The sequence below is a fragment of the Mustela nigripes genome, chromosome 2 (assembly GCF_022355385.1).
Source record: "Mustela nigripes isolate SB6536 chromosome 2, MUSNIG.SB6536, whole genome shotgun sequence".
Classification (NCBI taxonomy): domain Eukaryota; kingdom Metazoa; phylum Chordata; class Mammalia; order Carnivora; family Mustelidae; genus Mustela; species Mustela nigripes.
In genome coordinates, this window is record NC_081558.1 from 158,078,119 (window position 1) to 158,100,880 (window position 22,762).

Consider the following 22,762-nt stretch of genomic DNA (forward strand, 5'->3'; position numbering starts at 1 on the left):
TGGCATTAGTATGTTTTAAAAGGTTCCAAGTGATTCTTATGGTTAGCCGCAATTTGAAATCACTGATACAAATAATGATCAAAGTAACTCATTTTTCACACAATTTTTAGATTTTGTTTGTTTGTTTATTTATTTGACCAACAGGGATCACAAGTAGGCAGAGAGAGGCAGGCAGAGGGAAAAAGGGGGAAGCAGGCTCCCCACTGAGCAGAGAGCCCGATGTAGGGCTCTATCCCAGGATCCCAAGATCACGACTGGAGCTGAAAGCAGAGGCCTAACCCACTGAGCCACCCTGGTGCCCTTTTTCACACAATTGTAATAAATGTAATTAATGTCCATGAACAAGAGTCATTTGATTTAGTTGTTTTTTAAAAAATTATTTAAAATTTTTTAAATATTCTTTATTTTTGCCCTTTAGATTAACCTGGTAATAGAACTGAAACACATTAGGTTTCTGATTTAAGGTCTGAATCTTAGAGAAAAGTATGTGTGATACTTATAGTGACTGTTTACTTCTGTAAATCAAAACCAGCTTTATGGATTAAGTGTTTTTTTTTTTTTCCCTCAATGGTGAATGAAAGCAGGTAAACCAGCCTGGCTGGCAACAACATGCCAAAGTTCAGTATTACATTATGTGAAATCTCTTGGAGAGTAAATCCTGGAAGTAAGGCTTATGAATTCAAGGCAGTAGAAATGATGGAGGAGGGATAAAAGACAAAGTGTGAAGTAATTTTTTTTAAAAGGTTTTATTTATTTATTTGACAGAGAGAGAGAGACAGAGATCACAAGCAGGCAGAGAGGCAGGCAGAGGCAGAGAGAGAAGCAGGCTCCCCGCTGAGCAAGGAGCCCGATGCGGGGCTTGGTCCCAGGACCCTGATCATGACCTGAGCTGAAGGCAGCGGCTTAACCCACTGAGCCACCCAGGCGCCCCAAGTGTGATATAATATAATATAATATATATATATATATATATAATATAATATATATAATATATATAATATAAACTATTCTGATGTGGTCAGTGATCTCTTCTGGTTCCAACTGCTTTTTTATATTTCATTTAAGGAAGTTATCAACTCTTTCAGAGAATGTATTTCTAGGGTTAAAATATTTGTTTTAAAAATCTACCACATATATGATGTGCCGATTTATTGTGATATCATAGAAAATTTGTGAGTCAAGATGTGAAATGTTGCTAGCATGAGACTTTCTGGATAGAAACACTATTTTCAGAGTGAGGCAAGGAAAAGATGTACATTCCCAGGTAGATGCAGCCAAAAGCTGGGAAAACTAGAATTTCTGGAGATAGAAGGTAATGAAGAATTTTCAAATGAAATGTCTTCAGTTAATTATTTTCTCCTTTCATGTTAAAACCAAAAGGTTAGATTTAACTTTGGATTACAACACTTATGATAAAATATATTGATCTCTATTCTTCTTTGCATAACTTTTTGTTGTAGTTCAGTTGTAAAAATGGAGTATGATGATAAAGCATGGAAAGGTATAGATAGCTTCCTGATGCAGATCTCATGGACATTTTTCAAATGTTCCAAAATAGTTACTTCTTATTGCTGGAATAAACTCTCTGAGAAAAGAAAGAACTCTTTATTTTCATAATCCAGGATGAGTTATTATAGTTTTTCCCCCATAGAAAATAGAGGGAAAGAGACCTTCTACTCTACTAAATATACAATTTTACTATTAACTGTTCAAATTTTTGCACATAAATTTAAAGGTATGATGACATGAGACAAGGAGAACTGATTTCTCCATAAGGAATTTATAGTCATTTGAAGTTTTTTTGGTCCTAAGTTACAAATCATTTATGTGTTTTGCTAATTATCTCATCAACAAATTTTCAACTCCATCCTCCCTCCCCCTGCCAATTGTAAAGAGCTTCTCTAGTAAATTCCCTGATGACCCAAAAGCTTGGTCATCATTTTCTTTGGCATGAAAATTCTTCCAAAATGATTCTCAGAAAAGCATGCAATCTAGTTTACAGCATTTGTACTCTCTTTTTCTCTTTTTTCTACAGAATTGCATAGAATCATTTGGTTCTTTCATCTCCTTGTCTTACCCATGTCATAGTTTTAAACCATTTTTCAGTTGTGAAGCATGATAAAGTGAACTGAGGACTGGATCTATAATCCCAAACTAGAAGTTTGATTTTGACACTATCATTTATTAACTGTAACATATAACTGGGCAAATAATTTAATTTTTATGAGCCTCAGTTTTATTCCTGATAAAATGAGAATAGTAGTGTTTATTCATATTGTCATGGTGGGGATCAAGGCAGAGAAGAGAGATGGTAATATGAAATTGCTTTACAAATTTTAGGTGGTATATACATTATAACTTCAAAATAAATGGCAGCTTCTGCAAGAGATGTTTAGAAGCCCATTGAGTGCAAGGTATTTCTCCAGACATTTTTATCTTTCTTGAGTTAATTGCCTTTTCCCTGTTGTGCACCAACATAGTCTTTAACTCTTCAAAAATTCTTATTCATTTTATGGTAGTCTACATCATACTAATCAGTTTAAATCATGTTCACTCATTTATGGAATTTTTGAATAAAAGGATCATTTAAGTCAAAATATAGGTTCAGAAATAATAACCAATATTATAAAGAATTGGGTGCTCTATGCTGACATTTTGGTATTTATTAATTTATCCTTGCTGGTGCCAATAGTTGAAAGACTCAACTCCCCCTGAAATATTTTAAAGCAAAAACTACTATTTGAAGGAAATGAATTCCTCACACTGATGCTCATGAATTTTCTAAAATGCAAATCTGGTCATGTCACCCTTCTACCTGGAAACATCTTCCCCTTACATTCAAGGTAAACCCAAATCCTTGTATTGTCCAAAGGCACTTAACCATAAACTGCTTTGTCAATTTTTTAAATATTTTTCCTTACTCTATATCTTACATCTTAGCCTTACCACATTTTTTACGATTTCTCCTAAACATGCTCTGTATTTCCATGCCTCAGAGCACATGATGCCTCCTCTGCCTAAAATACTGTTCTCTTCCCTTACTATCCAGTGAAATCCTAAACTTATAAAACCCAGCTCAAATCCTGCCTCCTCTGCAAAGTCCTCCCTGATTCTCCTTGGAAAGTTAAACACCATTTCAGTATGCTTCCAGAGCACATGCTTCTGGAATAAGAGCCAGTACTTTATAAAATGATTTTTGTGTATCTACTTGACCTAATAGATTTTAAGCAGAGGCCTATCTTGTTGTCTCTTTTTGTCTGCCACCTTGGAGCCTTTGGCACATATCTGTCTCTGAATACATATTTGTTGAATGACTGTCTCTGAATACATATTTGTTGAATGACTGACTGACCAATTCAGTCACTAGGGTCCCTGGGTCGTTTAGCATTTTGTCAGGCTGTATTTCTTAAAGTAGAAAAACCCCCACAACTCTTAAAAAGCAATCTCCCTTGCATAAACTACTTAATAACTTGGGGAAAGAACAACTTTTTAATATTTTGCTAGTAAAAATCAAAACAATAGATTGATAACTGCAGATTTCAGGCAGCATCAGAAAAACATGTATAGCTCAGCAGGATTAAATATTTTAGTTCTTAGCTTTCAGAATAATCATTGAGTCATAGGGAAAAATTGCTCTTAAGGTTACTGTAGTCCAACTTCCCACTTTTTGAATAAATATCTCCAGGCACTTATACTCTAGGGGCAGTTAGGATGTTAAGTTCTGATTTACTTTGAATTGTATTTACTTTGAATAGTATTTCCAACCCATTATTTTAGTATTTCCCTTGATACCATGCAAAATAAATCTAATATGAAGTTTTAAACATTTGAAAATGTTCTACTTTAATTATTTTCCTAGCCCCTAAAATAGTAACATTCAATACCCTTGGTTCTTTCAGCCATTCCATGATTCTAGTCTTGTACACTTCCTTATCTCCTTTCTTAGGATATTATAGTGATTCTGGGTTATTCTGTATCATGCTATTGATCATGTCATCTGACCATTGCTGATGAGAGTGGAATGGCTATCTCCCTCATTCTAGATAATGTTATTCTGCTAGCACAGTTTAAGATTTAATCTTTTTTTTTTTTATGTTCATATCACACGGTTGAGTCATATTGACCTTACTGGAGATACTATCTCTTCCCATCCAAGGATACAGTAACAGGTCACTGAGATGTTATCTAACAATGATGTCAGAGAAGAAGCCAGTGATCTTCAGTAAAGAGGGAAAATGCAAAAAAAGAAAAAAATATATTAAAAACATAAGGGTGAAAATTGTGTGAGTTAAATATAAATATAAGAAAATGGTTAAAAGCTGTTGAAAAGATTTTGCTGCATTTATATTGCAGACATGTTAAGCAAATGTCAATAGTATTGATTTTAGAACTACTGTCTAACTTAAATAAATTTTTTTTTAGCTTTTCTTTTTAATATAACAACCATGTTGATAGTTTATCAAAACATCTATTTGTATGAAATTTGTGATTTCTCCAAGGTGGGACTAATTCTTTACATAGAGAAATAAACTTGTTTCAGGAAGATACACCTGATTTTTTAATAAAAATTCAAGGAAAAATATGACTTACATAGCAAAAAATATATTAAGGAAACTTCACTGGGATGAGTTTAATCCATTAAACAATTAGTATGTTATTTTTGTTCCTTTGTTAAATATTTAATAATTTACTAAGTATGTGCAGTATATTTACTCATCTGGATATGTGTGTTCTATTTGTGATTTTTTAACTTTCTATTATAAAATCTATAGAGCCAAGTCATTTTTTTTCTTGTGTTGGACTTGCTCTTATAGTATTTTATGGGGTTATGCACACAAGGAACAAGTTTTGTTATTGGAGATTGTTAACTGGGTTTGTGAGCGCCTTCAGGATGCAGGGTATGTGGAATCCACCTTGCTCTTAACAAATGCATCTTTGATTAGTATGTGCTGGTTAACCAACCTTAAAGCTTACATAAATTTTCTTTGTACGTTCGAACCTATGACATTTATTGTCATACATAGTCTTTTAATTGGAAGTTTAACCCTCAAAAGCTGCTTTTTAAAAAAATACATTTTGACTATATATGTATTTAAAAAGATATGTGTATATATCTATCTATCTATCTATCTATCTATATATATATATAGTCAATATATATATATTGACTATATATGTATTTATAAATGTATTCAAAAAAATACATTTTGGGGCGCCTGGGTGGCTCAGTGGGTTAAGCTGCTGCCTTCGGTTCAGGTCATGATCCCAGGGTCCTGGGATCAAGTCCCGCATCGGGCTCTCTGCTCAGCAGGGAGCCTGCTTCTCCCTCTCTCTTCTCTGCCTGCCTCTCTGCCTGCTTGTGATCTCTCTCTCTGTCAAATAAATAAATAAAAATATTTTAAAAATACATTTTGACTATAGCCTGGTAATGTGTGACTATGTAAGTAGTACTGGCACATGTGAGAAATTTCATTGTTTGAATATAGCTAAATTTTCTATAGTTAGAATAACAAAATAATTTAATTGTAATTTTCAGCTCATTTGTGCTGCTTAGATATTAAAATAGAATTCTCTGTATTAAAGTGACAAAGACTGGGTACCTGGGTTGCTCAGTCAGTTAAGCCTCTGACTCTTCATTTCATTCATTTCAGTTCAAGTCATGAGCTCAGGGTCATGAGATGGAGCCTTTAAACCAGCTCCCATCCAGCAAGGAGTCTGCTCGTCCCTCTCCCTCTGCCTATGTCCCTCACCTTCTGCCCCTCTCCCAGTTTACAGGCATGTGAGGCCCCTGTGCTGCTTTTACTATCTCTCTTTCTCTCAAATAAATAAATAAAATCTTTAAAATGATGGCAAAGAAGAACTGTTTTCTAGTGGATATCTTTATCTGAAAAAACAGCATGCAAAGCAAAATTTAAAGGAATAGCCACACTGAGGTACAGTTATGTGGTTTTTGTACTAATCTATTAATCACTGCTTAAACTTCCCAACTCATTCCAGATTAAGCCATCCATTGTATTCATACAAGGATTTAAGGCTTGTATGCAGCTCAGCTCCAGGTGTTCTTTAACACTTCAGCTTCAGGTGTTCTTGCAAGAGGATTTTTATTTTAAACTACCACGAGAAGTTCTCTTTACCTAGTTAAAATCATTTGCTTTGGCTTCAGATATATGTAGGTTTTTTTTTTTTTTTTTAATTAACATATAATGTATTTTTTCAAGGGTACAGGTCTCTGATTCATCGGTCTTACACAATTCACAGCACTCACCATAGCACATTCCATTCCCAATGTCCATCACCCAGCCATGCCATCCCTCCCACCCCGCTTCCCCTCCAGCAACCCAGTTTCCTGAGATTAAGAGTCTCTATGGTTTGTCTCCCTCTCCAGTTTCATCTTGTTTCATTTTTCCCTCCCTTCCCCTATGATCCTCTATCTTGTTTCTGATTCAGTTTTAACAACCACTTTTGTCAGTTTTCTTGATCTCATGATCTTTTTTCCTAAAATCACCAGATTTCATCATAAGAGAAAGAATTGTAATATTTTATAAAGAATGTTGAACATTGTGTTTGCCATTAGTAAGAGCTCAATGAATAATTATCATAACTGTATTACTATTCAGTCAGATTTCTCTTTGTGTCATGCATTTGAATCAGTAACTTGCATCTCTTTAAGATTATCCTAAATGCACTTCTCTTTTCTTGTACACTTCCTTTGAGGATGAAGCTGAGTTTTGTTTTGGTTTACTTGCTGTTAATTCTATAGAATGTTCTTTGTTTGTTTGTTTATTTATTTATGCTTCATGATAAATTCTCTGAGGTCTTCTGGTTTTTTCAGAGGATATTTTTTTCATTCTCTTGGCCAAATTAGAAAAAGAAAATTACTACTATTTCTTCCATCTGATGTATAGCAGTGTGAGTTCTCCGCAGTTTTCTTTCCCTTTGGAAATAGCAAGTGAAAAGCTACAGAGCTTTGCTACCATTTTTTCCCACTTTAAAAACTGTGGTAAAATACTTGTAACATATTTACCATCTTAACCTTTTGTTGTGCTACCAACACCACCATTCATCTCCAGAACTCTTTTCATCTTGAAAAACTGTAACTCTATACCAGTTAAGCAATAGCTTCCCATTCCCCTCTCCCCCTAGCTTCTGGAAACCAACCATTTTGATTTTGACTACTCTATGTATCTTACATGAGGGGAGTCATACAGTATTTATCTTTTTGTGATTGACTTATTTCACTTAGCATAATATCCTTAAGGTTCATCCATGATGTAACATATGTGAGAATATCCTTCCTTTTTAAGGCTGAATAAGATTGCATTATATGCATGTACCAAATTTAACTTATCCATTCATCCATCCATGGACACTTAGGTTGCTTCTCTGTTTTTGTTATTGTGAATAATGATGCTATGAACATGAGTATACATATCTCTCTTTGAGATCTGGCTTTCCATGCTGGATCATATGGTAATTCTATTTTAGTTTTTTGAGGAACTGATGTGCTGCTTTCCACAGTGGTTGTAACATTTTGTTTTCCCACCAGTCGTGTGCAGGGGTTCTAATTTCTCAACATCCTTGTCAACACTGTTTTCTTTTCTTTTCTGTTCTCTTTTCTTCTTTCTTTCTTCCTTTCTTTCTTTCATTCATTCTTTCTCTCTTTCTCTCCCTCCTCCCTCCCTTCCTTCCTCTTATCTTTCTCTTTTTCTTTTTGTTTCTTTTTTCCCCTCCCTCCCTCCCTTTCTTTCTTCCTCCCTCCCTTCACCCACCCATCTTCCTTCCTTCCTTCCTTTTTCTCTTTTTCTCTTTCTCTTTCTTTCTTGTAGCCATCCTAATTGAAGTAAAGTGGTATCTCATCATCGTGATTTGCATTTCCTTAATGATTAACGATGTTAAACATCTTTTTCATGTGTTGGCATTTTTATATATTCTTTTGAGAAATGTCTATTCAAGCCCTTTGCCTATTTTTCAATCAGGTTGTTTTTTTGTTGTTGTTGTTGTTGAGTTTTAAGTGTTCTTTATGTATTTTAGATATTAATCCCTTATCAGGTACATAATTTGCAGATATTTTCTCTCATTCAGAGAGAATGAGTGAGTACTTTTTTTACTCTGTTGATTGTACCTTTTGATGCATAAATTTTAATTTTTTTCCATGAAGTTCACTTTGTCTACTTTTTCTTTTATTGTGTTTGGTGTCTTATACCAGAAATCACTGCCAAATCCAATATTGTGAAAGTTTTATCTTATGTTTTCTTCTAAGAGTTTTATAGTTTTAAATCTTGCATCTATGTCTTGGATCCATTTTGAGTTAATTTTTGTATATGGTGTTAGGTAAGGGTCCAGCCTCATTCTTTTGTGTATGGATATCCAGTTTTCCTAGCATCTTTGATTGAAAAGACTATTTTTTCCTCATAGAATGAGAAGATACTCTGTATAGTATCTGTCTTCTTAAATCTATTGAGACTTAACTTGTGACCAAATGTATGATCTATATTGGAAAATATCCTGTGTGCACTTGAGAAGAAAGCGTATTTTTTGTGATTGAGCAGAAAGTTCTGTGTATGCTATTACCCCCTAACTGTTTTTTGTATCACTAACACAAGTGATGTGATAGTTTTTAAAATCTCAGACATTCACATTCTTACTCCCAGAAAATACCTAAAATATTTTATGTACTTTGCTCTCTTTGTAGTGACTGTATAACATATCTTCTCCTGCCTTTTCCTCCTCCCCATTATCTCCTGCATCTACACACTTTCCTTTCCCCATTACTCAGATTTAAAAAGGTTGGTTCCTCTAAGGGCCTTTAAGTGATTTGTTCATAATAACCAATGATATCACCCATTCAACCAATAATTTATTGTGTGCTCACTGTCAAGGCCATTTTATGGAGAGTATTCAGTCTGCACCATATTACATAAAACAGATGCTATTATTTTGCCTTTTATTTGATGCTAAAAATTCTACAATGTATTAATATATATTATTTTGCTTTTAAAGCAATGGAACTACTAAATAGGCCAAAGAAGTCATGATTCTTACCACTGTTTAACTCATTCAAACAGTTTAAATTTTCCCACTTCCCTTAAAACTCATAGGAAGACAGTTTTGTCCTGAAAATATGACACTCTTATCTTTTGATAAGGATGTTAAAAGCAACCAGTCTGATGTACTCAGGGTTGGATAGCATGCCCTAATTTTTATTGACTAGTGACCTCTAAAGCATATTACATTTGAGTCCACTTAATACCAAGTCACCTGATGAAAGCACATTTCTTTCCACCAAATTATTTTGTACTAATTCAGTACAATTTTGCCCATTTAATATCAATTGACACTAAACGATTTCCTGTGCAATGTCAATTGTAAATCACTGATTTCCTGATAATACAGCACTTAGTGTCAATTTCTGTGTGCAGCAAAAGCATTTTTTCAATTAACTACACCATGTAATTTTTTGTTTTTAGTTGTTTGCATGGCCTCTCTGATAATAGTTTTGTGAAACAAAGACATAAGAAGGAGAAAAAGATGACTTTCTTCCTTGGCATTAAATAATTTAAATCTAATGATTTTCAGTCTATAGGAGGTCAAATAGCTCATTGGAAAACTTTGGAATATATCAGACAATGTGGTAGTAAACTGACATTAGCTTTAAATAAGATTGTGAATTTGGGGGTATTGTATATACTAAGCTATATGTAAAAAAAAATGTTTTGACTAATAAAAAAATCCTCACTAGTACATCTTCTCATGATTTAGCTCAGGAAGACCTACTACTGAATACTTATTAGTGAAAATTATTCTTTTTATTGCAGAGAGATAAGCTAATTTAAATACTCTCATATATTCTTACTAGAAAATGAGGTGACATTACCTCCTCTAATTCATGAGATCTGGGAAATCTTTGTGGCCTGGCACAGCTAGGAGTAAGCATAGCTGAAACTGTTCTCACTAGGTAGTATCAGGTTTCCTCAGTAAGTCTATGTATTTCTGTAATTCTCAGTGTATATCCACTATTCTGAATGGTACTAGGTGAAGGAAGAAATTAGAGTTGACTCTTCCTATCCTAGGGAATTAGGTAAGCATATACTTAAAAACATAGAAAATCATTCAAAGCTATAAATAAAATAAATATATATTGGATGTTTATTAAAGTACTAAGCTATTTAGCTAAATGTATTGTAGGATTCCTAACTACAATAAGGCATGGCCTCTTCCTATAACAGAGCTCAAGATTTGATGAAAAAGAAAAGATTCATAAATGAGAAATAATTAAATAACAATAAACTTTAGGTGATAAATTGTGGGACACAGTTTGTAAGTAGCATATGTCTTTAGAAAATCTTTTTGAAAAGATCTGTATATACCTGGGATACTCTAGGGTGAATCATTTAGTTGTAGCCTGAAGGAAGCTTTGGTATGTCTTGGAAAGATGTATAGAATGAATTCTCATTAAATAGCTCTATTTTTTTTTTGTTTCAGCCTTCTTAATACTGTTTGTTCCTTCTTAAACTGTTGACATTAGCTGTGTTTAGGAATATTCCTGATTAGAGGAGATTTCAACAATAAAAATTGATTTCCAAATCAATTTTTTTAATGTGATCCACATGATGGATATAGTAACAAGCATTAATGATGCAGAGAGAGTAGAATATAGTTTTTTTTTTTTAATTCTCTTGAGGGACTTTAATCATATAGAGTGACATATATAAACAGGTAATATTAATATTATAGGACACTAATTTAATGGTGTGCAATATCGTGCTCTGAGCAAACAAAGAAAGGGCACCTATTGTATCCTGATAATTCAGGCAGAAGTTCTTGATGTCTGAAAAGATGTGATGTCTGAAATGATCTTTGAAAAATGAATTTGAAATGACTGGACAATGAGAGAGAAAAGATCTCTTTGGTCAGGAGGAACTGCAAGAGTAAAGCTATGGAGGTTATAAACAACGTAGTGGAAGGGGGGAGCCATTATACCCAAATGTACAAATATTTTACAAAACTGGGATCATAATGTATATACTGTTTTATAATGCTTTCTTCATTTAATAGTATATGCTAATCATGTTTCTCAGGTCCTTAATTATTTTTCATAAAGCATTTAAAGACTGGTACATGGTATTCTGTCCTATGTTTCAAATGAGTTTCCTGAATTTTTTGCCCTTTAATTTTTGTTTTTGCTATGTAGACATTCTCTTGTTTTATGTGTTCAAATCTACTATTTAAAAATATCTATTACATTTTTTCTTTATGGCTTCTGCCTTTGTTTTTATGCTTAGAAAGTCCTTGTCCAACTTAGATTAAAAATTTTCCTATATTTGCTTCTAGTTCTTTTATGGTTCCATTGTTTACATATAACTCTTTAAGCCATCTGGAATTTTATTTTGATATACAGTGTGAGATAGGCTCTAAATTTACTCTGTTCTAAATATTTAACCAGTTGTCCCAGCACCATCAATTGAAAAATCTCTGTTTTCCTCGTTGATTTGATATGCATTATTTATCATATGCTAAATACTTAATTTACAAATGGATTTGTTTCATGCCTTCTATTCGATTTCCAGCCTTTCTGTTTTTTCTCTTAAGTTCTATCAGTTTCTGTATTCTTTATTTGGACTATGCTATTTTAATTGTGGCTTTTATAGCATAGCTTAAACCTATTAATGAGAGTTTCCTTTTATTATTTTTCTTAAAAGATTACTAACTGTTCTTATCTGGTTGATCTTTCATAAGAACTTTAGAATGATTTAATCAAGCTCCCTCTGTCTCCTTGACATAGAAGCTTGTCAGATGGAAATATTGGGATCCAAAACTTTATATGATGGGTCCAGTAAAGTTCTATATAACTATATATTAACCTGGAAAGAAATGCATGCCTTTGACAACAGGTGTTTGTTGTTGTTGTTTTGTTTGTTTGTTTTTGGGTTTTTTTGGCTATTGTTACTGTTGCTTTTCATTTTCTATATTTTCCTTTTTAAAAACTCACATTTTTTAAATCAAAAGAGTAAATCCTCTGAGGGGCCTGTAGTTAGTGCAGCTGGGTAAGCGCTGGACTCTTCGTTTTGACTCATGTTGTGATCTCAGGGTCCTGAGATGGAGCCCTGCATTGTGCTTTGAACTCAGTGGGGATTTTGCTCAAGTTTCTCTCTCTCAAATAAACAAATAAATCGTAAAAAAATAATAATAAGTCCTTCGAATTTATTTTGTTTATTCAATGAACAGAGGTGAGAAGAGGAAGGAGAGCTGTTGCTAAAGAGAAGCACTGGGTCAAGGGAGATTTGTATAGAGTGAAGGTGACTTAACATGTTCTGAGAGCAAAGAGCCAGTGGTGAAGACATTGAAGATTAGGGGAAAGAAGTGATGATTAATAGCACAAAGTCCTGGAGATTTTAGGAGATTACAAAAGTCAAGTATACAAGTGGAGGTGGTGGCTTCAAATAGAATGATAGTGATTGTGGATTGGAAGATAAATAAATGAAATTATGATATCCATTGAGTGCATCTGATTATAACAATAGTTTTATAATATAGGTATCATTGACCTACAGGTGGGAAAATTTAGTTATAATAATATAGGTGAAAACAATTAATTTTCAAAAAACTTTGGTGAGATGAGATCTGGATTTGTGCAGTTGAGGTAAGTGAGGCATTTATACATTATAGATGAAATGATTTCAAACTACTAGGAGTAGTTTGGGATAGATTATCAGGAAGTGCAGTACAGTGAACATGCAGAAAGTGGATGAGGGGGAATTGTCATAAATAATCCTAGTCAAAATGGATCTTATTTAACTTACTTTAGTTTTCTTCATTTCTAAATTCCTTGAATTGCCCCCCAAAATGTTGAAAATTATTTATTAAAATTTCCATAGAGCCTTGAAATCTGCAAAAATATTAATTCCTTCATCTTCCATATCTCTCTTAAATGTCTCTAGATATTTAGATATACTCCTGACTTCGCAACATTCATTTACATTAATGTGTTTTTCTATTCATGTAATCTTCAATCTATCCAGCTAAATTCTATTAAGCCACTTACTTTGGGTTAGTCATTTTGTTAGTATTGGGTACTCAAATATAAAAGAGGTTCCTATTATTTATTCAGACTTTTCAATTATGATATTGCAGAATCTATAAAATTTCATGTCATATAAGAATTGTGATATATCTATGCAAGTATTCCCATATATATCAAGCCTGGAAACAAACATAGAGTTTATTCTGATTTAAATCCTTCATTTTATAGGGGAGGAAACCCAGGTTCATAAATATTAACTATTTTTTCCTATAGATGTTATATCAAATAATCCCTGTTTTTCTCAGTAGATGCAATTTTGATTTTGTGATTGCATTAATTTTTTTCTTGATATATCTAAATATGTCTAATCTTGCTTTCTTTCTGTTATTGCCAAATCATGTATTTGTAATTAGAAAACAATCTGTATCTGATGTAAACGCTCATAATTAACATCAAAGAATAAGGGCAACTTTGATAATTACAATCTGTATTTTAGAAACAGTAGTTTCTAATAGTAACTGCTACTACTACTACTAATAGTAGTAATCAGATTCAATTATATTTCTTAAGTGAACAAGTATATGGCATGCTATGTTGTTTAAAAAATAATAATATCAGTGCTATATAAAGGGAAGTTTCATGTAGAAGAGTCAACCTTTTGCTGTCGTGATTGAAGTGTGAGAAAGTTTTTCCTAAATTTTTTCTCCTAACAACTTTCTGTACAGTTCTTGTAATCCCCACTATTTAGCAACCAGTTTTTTTCAAATGGAGTGACTTATTAAAATGCAAGAGAGATGTGATATACGTGCTTTACTCATTTAATATCCAGTGTGAGTTAATTTGTGAGATTGTTTTCCCAAGACACCTGTCCAAAAGGTGTACCTTGTGGGAAAATGAGCTTCACCAAAAGTTAAGTTTAAACTAGGAGAACAGAGAGGTGGGTTGCAGGTACAGGGAAAATCCAAAAAATAAGACAGAGAACTCTGGGGGTGCCTGGGTGGCCAGTGGGTCGGGCCTCTGCCTTCGACTCAGGTCATGATCTCAGGGTCCTAGGATTGAGCCCTGTGTCTGGCTCTCTGCTCAGTGGGAAACCTGCTCCCCCCCCCCCACCTGCCTCTCTGCCCTCTTGTGATCTGTGTCTGTCAAATGAATAAATAAAATCTTAAAAAAAAAAAAAAAAAAGAGGACTCTGACTAGCCAGATGCATAATGAGGATAGCAAGCTGTTCTTATTTTCATTAAGGGCCTTATCAAATTATTATATTGCAGTTCCGTTCCTGCCTCTCCACCTAAGTGTAAGCTTCTCTATGTCAGAGAAGGCCTAATCAATAGCACCTACCACAGTTCCTGGCAAATAATTAGGGTTCAGCAAATATTTATCAAATGAATAAAAGAAAAAGGGGATCTAGGACATCAGGTTTATTACAAGAAAGAAACAGGGAGGGTCTGAAGACCATCAAGCCCATTTTTTTTGCCTTGACTCATATTGCTTTCTGGCAACAGTAGTCCTCTGATTTAGTCCTACAAGAAGTGGAGAGCTACAGAAGCTTTCTCTGTACTCTAAATCAGTGTAGCATAGTTAGGAAATAGAATGTAGTTAACAAATATAAATGACTTGGTTTCTCCAAAAAAATAATTTAGTAAAATATGTTTATTTCCAAACTACTAATCATTTGATATTTGACTCAGAAGGGAGAGATAACTTGGATTCATTTTTAAAATCCTAATTGACCCTGTATGGTTGAACTGGCAATGTTTGGAAATATTGCTTAGTAATGTTCTGTTGAAAATAATATTTGCCTTTTTAATTGTCATTTTCACCCTCTCCAGGTCCATCAGCAGTGTCATGTAAAATTAGGAAGTAGAGAAAGGAAAGGGAGAGAGAAAAAAAATTGTAAAATTTGGATATAGTGCAAAGAAATGAAATGAGAGAGAAGAAAAAAGGAATGAAAGAAGTACAAAGAGAAGGAGTTGTTGAGAACTCCATTCTGTAAAATGTAAAAGCTTACCCAAGTTTGAGTTTGTCTGTGGGAAGTATTTTCAAACATCAAGTGTAAATGCTTTTTCCTCCTTTTCTGCATTGCTATCTCCTTCTTCCCTCCCTCCCTCCCTTCTTTCCAGCCTCCCTCCCTTCCTTTCTTCCTTCCCCTGCCCCCCACTTCCTTCCTTCCTTCCTCCCTCTTTTTACCCCTCTAGGAAGCAGGGTATATATATTTCATTAGAAGATAGCTATTGGGGGTTTAAATGGCAAGACCTGACACTAACTCTCAGAAAACAAGTTTCTGTATAGTATAAGCCCTTGGGCTTGTGCTTCTTTTCTTTTTTCAGTTTTATATATTAATAAAGGAAAGACCAAAAAAAGAAGAGTGTCTTTCATTTGCCACAGTCCCCTTCCTTGGGCTCCATTTCTTTCTTTGTTCAGAGATGAGGACCTGACAAAGACCTGACCTCAAGACCTGACAAAACTCTGTCTACTTCTCTATCTTGGTGCTGTAGTGGGAGTTACCATGATCTCCAAATGGGACCATTGAAGTATGCCCATTTATTTCTCCATCTCTGTGTGTTCTTCTCACACAGAACACGGATGGTTTTTCTTTTACCCTATTCTAAAGAGTATAATATTTCTTGAACTGAGGGACACAATTTACAAGGTAATTCCAAAGTGAGATTTTAATTTGCTTGTCATTTTCATGGAAGATTTCTCTAAATTTTTGGCAAGAGATATTTGGTTATAATTGGTCACATTTATCTGTCTTTATTTCAAGGATCTCCATGGTACTGAAATTTCTGTTTAAAGAATTTGAAGAATGTTCAATTATATATAGCCCATGCAGTGTATTTACTTATTCCCCCGCTATTGTGTCAGCTATTCCTTTCCAAATGTTAAACAAGATTGCTAAAAGCTCAGTCTCTCTCTCTCTTTCTCTCTCTCTCTCTCTGTGTGTGTGTGTAGCAGAAACAGAGGGAAAGTGGGCAGTCATTGCATTTGAACCAATAGGCACATTTCTAGGGAAGGGTTTTATTCTGAAGAATTTTTTTTTTATTCTACCCTTTTAATATGTTTTTAAAAGGTTTACTACAATGTTGTTAAAACTAATTTAAATAGAAATTTCTACCTTTTAGCTTTATCTTTTGTTGTAATCACTTGGTCATTGAGTTACTGTCTAACTTTTGAATGACCCCAAATATTTTATGAGTCAAAAATCAAAATACTTTTCATTGTTATCTCAGAAATGATACATGTTTTAAAGCCAAAAAAGTTCATATCCGACTGCATATTTAGTTGCTATCACTATTTTAAACTTGGGATGGTCATCATTTTTAAATAGGTATTTGTAAAGAACTAAGATTTATTGAAACCTACCTCATTTCATGTGCTTATCATGCCTTGTTACACACAATACTCTGAACATCTCTTTGCATTAATATAATTAGCTCCTGTTATTTATATATAGCCCCTGTGAAGCTCACAGAGAGTAGGTAACAACTAAGGTGACTCAAGACCTGACACAACTCTGTCTACTTCTCTGTCTCAGTGCTTTAGTGGGAGTTACCATGATCTCAAATGGGACCATTGAATTTGTCTTCCTAACTTACTTCTTCACTGACTATTTTGCTGCCTTCAACCATTCTGCATGAAAAGCACGTCTGTTCTTGGATTATGTCCATGAATTCCAGTGGCTTCCCATTTCACTCAGAGTAACATTCTTTATGGTCTCTCTCCATTTCTCTTTAACCTCATCTCAAATCCACTGTCCTTTTAGTTCAGGACATTCTAGCCACACTGATGTCCTTTTTGTTCCTAGACAATGGCAAGTGCTTTTTTCTTTAGAGCATTCATATGTGCTATTCCCTGTTCTGGCCCTCTGCATCATCACATTCTTTTCATTCTTGAAGTCTTAACTAAAATATCACCACTTAAAACAGAAATCCTCTCCCCCTTGCCTGGATCTTTGTTAGTTATTGTTAGAGGACCTTCTTAATTTGTAATTCACTGTTTTGTTCGTTTACCATCTATTCTTCCATCTTCCCCACAGTACACTGAAATCTTTCTCGGGACAGAAATAGTCTGTTTTATTTGTTACTCTTATACAGTGTTCAGCACTGTAGGCACGCAGTAAATATTTTCTGGATGAAGAAGACCAACTAAATAAATAAATTGATAAATGATAAATATGCTTTCATGTTAATTAGATTTGTAGTCATAAAATTTATCCACTTAGCAATATATATAATATTCTTTACCATTTTGTGTATTTTTGTTGTCCTTAAGTAGTTTGGAATATATGAAATTATGGCACTTCTTTTTTTTTTTAGCCTTTGCATATTTTTCCGTACTAAGAACGTGTCATCTTCCTACTTAGCCAACCCAAAATATATTGTAGCTTTATGTTTTAGAAAAATGTCTCAAAGAATCATAAAATCATAGTATCATGGAGGTGAAGGGCCTCTTCAACTTCATCTATTCCTGTGATCCTGCTGGGGCCTGAGCCTCCTCTACAAATCCTCCACCAAGTGGTCATAGGGACTGTGCTTGGACAAAACCAGGTCCAAGGAATAAACACCTCACAAGGAAACCTGTTTAGATTTTAATGTGTTTTGGTAGTCTGACATTTATGTTTAAAGTTATAGGTATTAAATCATTCCAAGTTTCTCCTATTGAATTTTCACTATTTATGCCCTTAAATTAGTTTGAAATCTTTTCAGTTTAAGCTAATTTTATTTTTTCTTTTTATTTAGAAACTCAATTAAGGTGAGTTTTCCCCTGAACTAATGTAGCAGTGTTAGAAAATTTATTTTTGATTCAGTCTTTTAGATTATTAGCCAACTTAATGATAAGAGTAGGAGTATTTGGAAATTTTCTGCAAAATATTTCCATTTATATTTGTTTCCATCTCTCATTGTGCCAATTCTGTTCTTTCAGCCAGTCATTGCATTTATATCAGAATTGGTTTAATGTTTTAAGTAAATTTTTGAGATAAATTTGTGTTCTTCTTGCTTCCTCTGAAAAACAGGTCCATTTTATTCATAAAAGTAAGTGAAATATGATTTCTGACTTCAACTTCTTCTTGAGATATTTTTTCCCATATGTGCTCCATCATTTAGTTTACCAAATAATGCCTACTAAATTTGAATAATGGAGGGATACTATTTTCTGAAATAAAAAAAAAAAAGATAGAAAAGGAAAAGAAAAAGGAAAGAAAAGAAAATTATGGAATATTTTAAATAAAGTTTGCTGTGTGTGTTCTAAATGCCACGACACTTTCATTTGCCTGGACCCTCCTAACTCACAATTAGCTGCAGAGTAAATACTTTACAACACTTACTATTCTAATACTTATCCCTTTTTATCAACTCCATACTGAACCTTTCCTTCCTTATTAGCTCTTTCTTCTTAGCATATAAACTTGTGCAAGTATCTCTCTCATCAAATATAAAAACAAACAACAAGATAAGAAGGAAAGCCTTTTTTTGAAGATTTGCTCTGTTACCACTTTCTTCTCTTTCATTTCTATTCAAAACTTCAGGAAAGAATTTTTACTTCTTCACCTCTGATCTTCTCTACAGCCCATAGAAAATTATTTCTGCCCTTGAAATATAATTTAAAGTATTACCACCAAGATTATAAGTCATGAAATTGTCAAATCCAATAGAATATATTTAGTCTTGACCTTACTTTATTTCTCAGATATTTTTAATGCTTTTGACAACTCCTTTCTTTTGCAACTGTGTACTATTGGTTTCATTATACTTTCTGGTTTCCTCCTCTCCCTGCCTTCTCTTAAGTTTTCCTTTGCAGTTGTCTTCTTATTCCTGCCCCTGTGTTTCTTCCTCCTCCTCCTCACCCTCCTTCTCTTTCTTTTTTCTCTCCTTTTCCTTCTTTCTCTTTCTCTTCTTCATCTCCCATCTCTCTCCTCCTCCTCCTTCTTCCCTCTCTTGCTCTCACATCATACCTCTTCTTGGGTGATTAGATTCACATCTTTTGTTTCAACTATCATCTTTATTATGATGACTTTCATATCTATAGCTCCAGCACATATGTCAGCCTCATCCTCCTTCTCCAGACTTACACTAACACCTGGCCACTGGGTATTTTCAGCTAAATGTTCATTCCATAGGCACATCAAACTTAACATGTCTCAAACTGCAGATATTTATCTTCACTCTAAAATGTTTTATTTCTCCTGTCCTTTTCATCTCTTTGAATAGAACTATGATCCACCAAGGTGGTCTGGAAGAACCCGAGTTTGCCCTTTGCTTTATTTCCCTACAGTTACCTTATAGATCTGTATGCTCGCGGTCAAGGACAGAATCAGGGAAGAATGTGTGACTCTATTAGAAGAAATTCGCCATTGACATCCCACCAATATTGGAAAAATAACCATGAAAATGCTCCTCATAATGAGTAGGTTAAATACAAAGGACAATCTTTGTAAGTAAAATTGAATGTTTGAGAGGTCGAAGTATCCTTGAACATTCTAAAAAACCCACACATTTATCTTACATATGGAGAAACAGTCCTAGAGAGGGAGATGACTATTTAAGATAAAGACAAGGTAATGAAAGAACATGGATTAATGTCTAGATTCACTTATATAATTTTCGCATCTTTTTAATATTAGAAATAACTAATTCCTCCTTACCTCCAATCTATGTGATGACAAACTTTTTTTTTTAAAGATTTTATTTATTTATTTGACACAGAGAGATAGAGATCACAAGCAGGCAGAGAGGCAAGCAGAGAGAGAGAGAGAGGAGGAAGCAGGCTCCCTGCCAAGAAGAGACCCTGATTTGGGGCTCGACCCCAGGACCCTGAGATTATGGCCCAAGCCAAAGGCAAAGGCCTCAACCCACTAAGCCACCCAGGTGGGGGATATATTTTTTTGGTGGGGGATAAAACAAAGCTAAGAGTATAGGAGGCAGAGTCTAAACAAACAAACAAACAAATAAAATATGTATACATGTAAATATAAATTTCTGTTGGTTGAATTTACCCTACATTATAAAATTTGAGAGTTCTATTAAATACCTTCCAGAAAATTTACACCCAACATGTATGATATCTGTTTCCTATATGGTCACTAACCCTAAATATTATCCAGTTTTAAGAAGTTTGTCAATCTGATAAAGGAAAATGGTGTATCTGTAAGATTAAACATATTTTTATGTTTCTTGCACACGTATATTTTTTTCAATGAACCATGTTTCCATATTCTTTGACTGCCTTTCTATGGGATTATTTATCTTTTTCTTTTTTGAATTTTCTCAAGTTTCTTGGATTAGTTTTTCTTCTGGAACATATTCTTCAAATACATTTTTTCAGGCTACATATTTTTTTCTTGGGACTATTTTTAAATATTTGTTTCCTTTAATATAAAATACACAAATCACTGTATAGTTCTTAATTTATGTGTTGAAAAATTTTGTGGATAAACATTCTTTGGTGCTCTTCCTGCCCTATCTGAATCCAAACATGTTAACATATCTTCTGAACTTTTGATTGAGGACCAAAATTTTACTTTGACAGAGCCAGTCAGCCCAGATGTTTATATTTTCCTATTCATCTATTCTCTCCCCGTCACCACTATCTCATCCTTTTTCAGGCAGTGAGGACAAATTAGGTAAAAATCATTGGACTTTGCTATTACAATTAAACTCTGTCTTAGCTTGAGCTGCAGTAAGAAAATGCCATACTCAGTTTGCCTTGTTAACAGAAATTTACTTCTGACAGTCCTAGAGGCTGAAAGTCTGTGATCATGGTGTCAGCAGGGTCAGATTCTGGTGAGAACCCTCTTCGGGTTTCAGGTCACTGACTTCATTGTATCCTCAGGTGGGGGAAGAGTACTCTGGCTCTCTGACATCATCTCATACGGGTACTGATCCCATTCATGAGGGCTGCACCCTCAGACCTAATTACCTTCTAAAGTCCCCTCCTTCGAATACTATCATATTGAGGGTTGGTATTTCAGTTTACGAATTTGGAAGAGACATAGACAGTTGGTTCACAACAATCTAGAAATGGCAAGTAGGGGCTCTGTCACTAACCAAACTTTGAGAGGTGGCTCTAAAGTTCAAAGTACCTATTCTTGTGGCTTTTCCTTCCAACCTTCTTTTTCCTCGGTCTACTCCACGCTTTTTTTCTCCTTTGTTTTACATTCTACTAAGTACCTGTTTATTAGTAAAGGTAATTAGCTTTGGGAAATTATCATGGTTTTGTCTTCTCTTCCCTATTTTCTTCCCAGTGAAGAAAAAACAAAATTTGAGCATTGTTCATTTACCTTTCCCAGCTAAGGAAGTTTGGAGAGCTTTCTAGTCCTCTCTCTCTCTCTCTCTCTCTCTATCTCAAATACCTATACTCCCATAATAAGGTTTTCACACTTCTAATTAAATATTTTTCCAAAGTGGAGGCTATTAGTAAAGTTTTGGTTAGGATTTTGTCCACTCAGTTTTTAAAAACTATTTCTGATATGAGAGAATGTTGCACATTAGGAGGTGTACTAGTTGTCTCTCTTTCTTAGGCTGCTGCTGCCACTTTTCTACAGGTAAGGAAGTTTTGTCCCTTCCTTTTATTAATTATTGATGGCAGTTATATTCTTTGGAGAGGCTGAGAAAAGTTCTGTCAGAAGCCTCCAAATTCATTTTATTTTACTTTGAAGATAATAAAATACATAATGTGGGTATTCTCATTTTAAAAAAGATTTATTATGAACAATCTCAAATTTACACAAAAGAATGATATAACAAGCCACTAAGTGTTCATCACATAGTTTCAATACTTATCAATGAGAGGCCAACAAACCACACCTACCCTCTATTTATTTTGAAGCAAATTTGGGATGTCAGAGAAATTCACTCATAAACATGTTAGCATTTCAGATATAGCTTTTAAAGGTTTCTAGAAAAATTTTCTTTCTTGGCTTTAAGTTAGATTACCACTGTAATTCATCCATAGCCTATTTTATTAATTTGTCCAATGAAAATACACAGAAAGTAGAGGAACAGAGAGCATTTGCAGTTTCAAACTGCTTGCCTCTTAGGCCCTGGTCTGTTGTTTTTTTGTTTGTTTTTTCATTAAAGTATGTAAACAAATTCATTCACTTTAATAAGTATTTGTAGAGGCTTTACTGTGAATCATAGGGTTTCCTATATAATGCAGTTACAGCAATGAACCAAAATAGTGCTCTCATGGAGCTTATAGTCTAGTGTTTAACTTTGAGATGTGGCTCTAAAGTTCATCGTGTCTGTTTATCAAAGAATGTTTCTGTCTTTTATGTTGTTTCTGTTTAATTTTTGTTTTTCATTTGAGGTTTAAAACGTTTCTTATTAAAACATTGGTGTAAGCATCTTGTCAAGGAGTCTGGTGAAACAAAACCAAGGAAGATAAAACAAAAACAAACCAACTAGCTCTTCATTGTATGGTCTCTCTTACAAGTTTATAAAGTTGCAGTCACTTATAAGAGCCTGTGGAAAGAACTTCAATGAAAACCTTATTGGCTAGCTTAATGACATCACATCTTGTGGTTCTTTTATGAGGGGCAGAACATGGAAGGAGTAGGAAGAAGTTTAGCTAGAGTTCTGTTTATTTACCTGCTGTGTGATGGGTCTCAGATGCCCTATACACTACTGCAGGTAGGAATCATTGCTTATTATTTTAATGTAAGTTTGATTGGGATGTGACTAATTACATAAGAGAGTTATACAAGAAACATAAAACAGGGATATTCTAGATCTGCTAATTAAG

At 34.0% G+C, this 22,762-nt stretch overlaps 1 protein-coding gene across 15 annotated transcripts in view; it reads left to right on the forward strand.

Moving 5' to 3' along the window:
• ZBTB20 (zinc finger and BTB domain containing 20) overlaps positions 1-22,762 on the forward strand; it is an 805,287-nt gene that overhangs the window by 93,955 nt on the left and 688,570 nt on the right. The window lies entirely within an intron of this gene.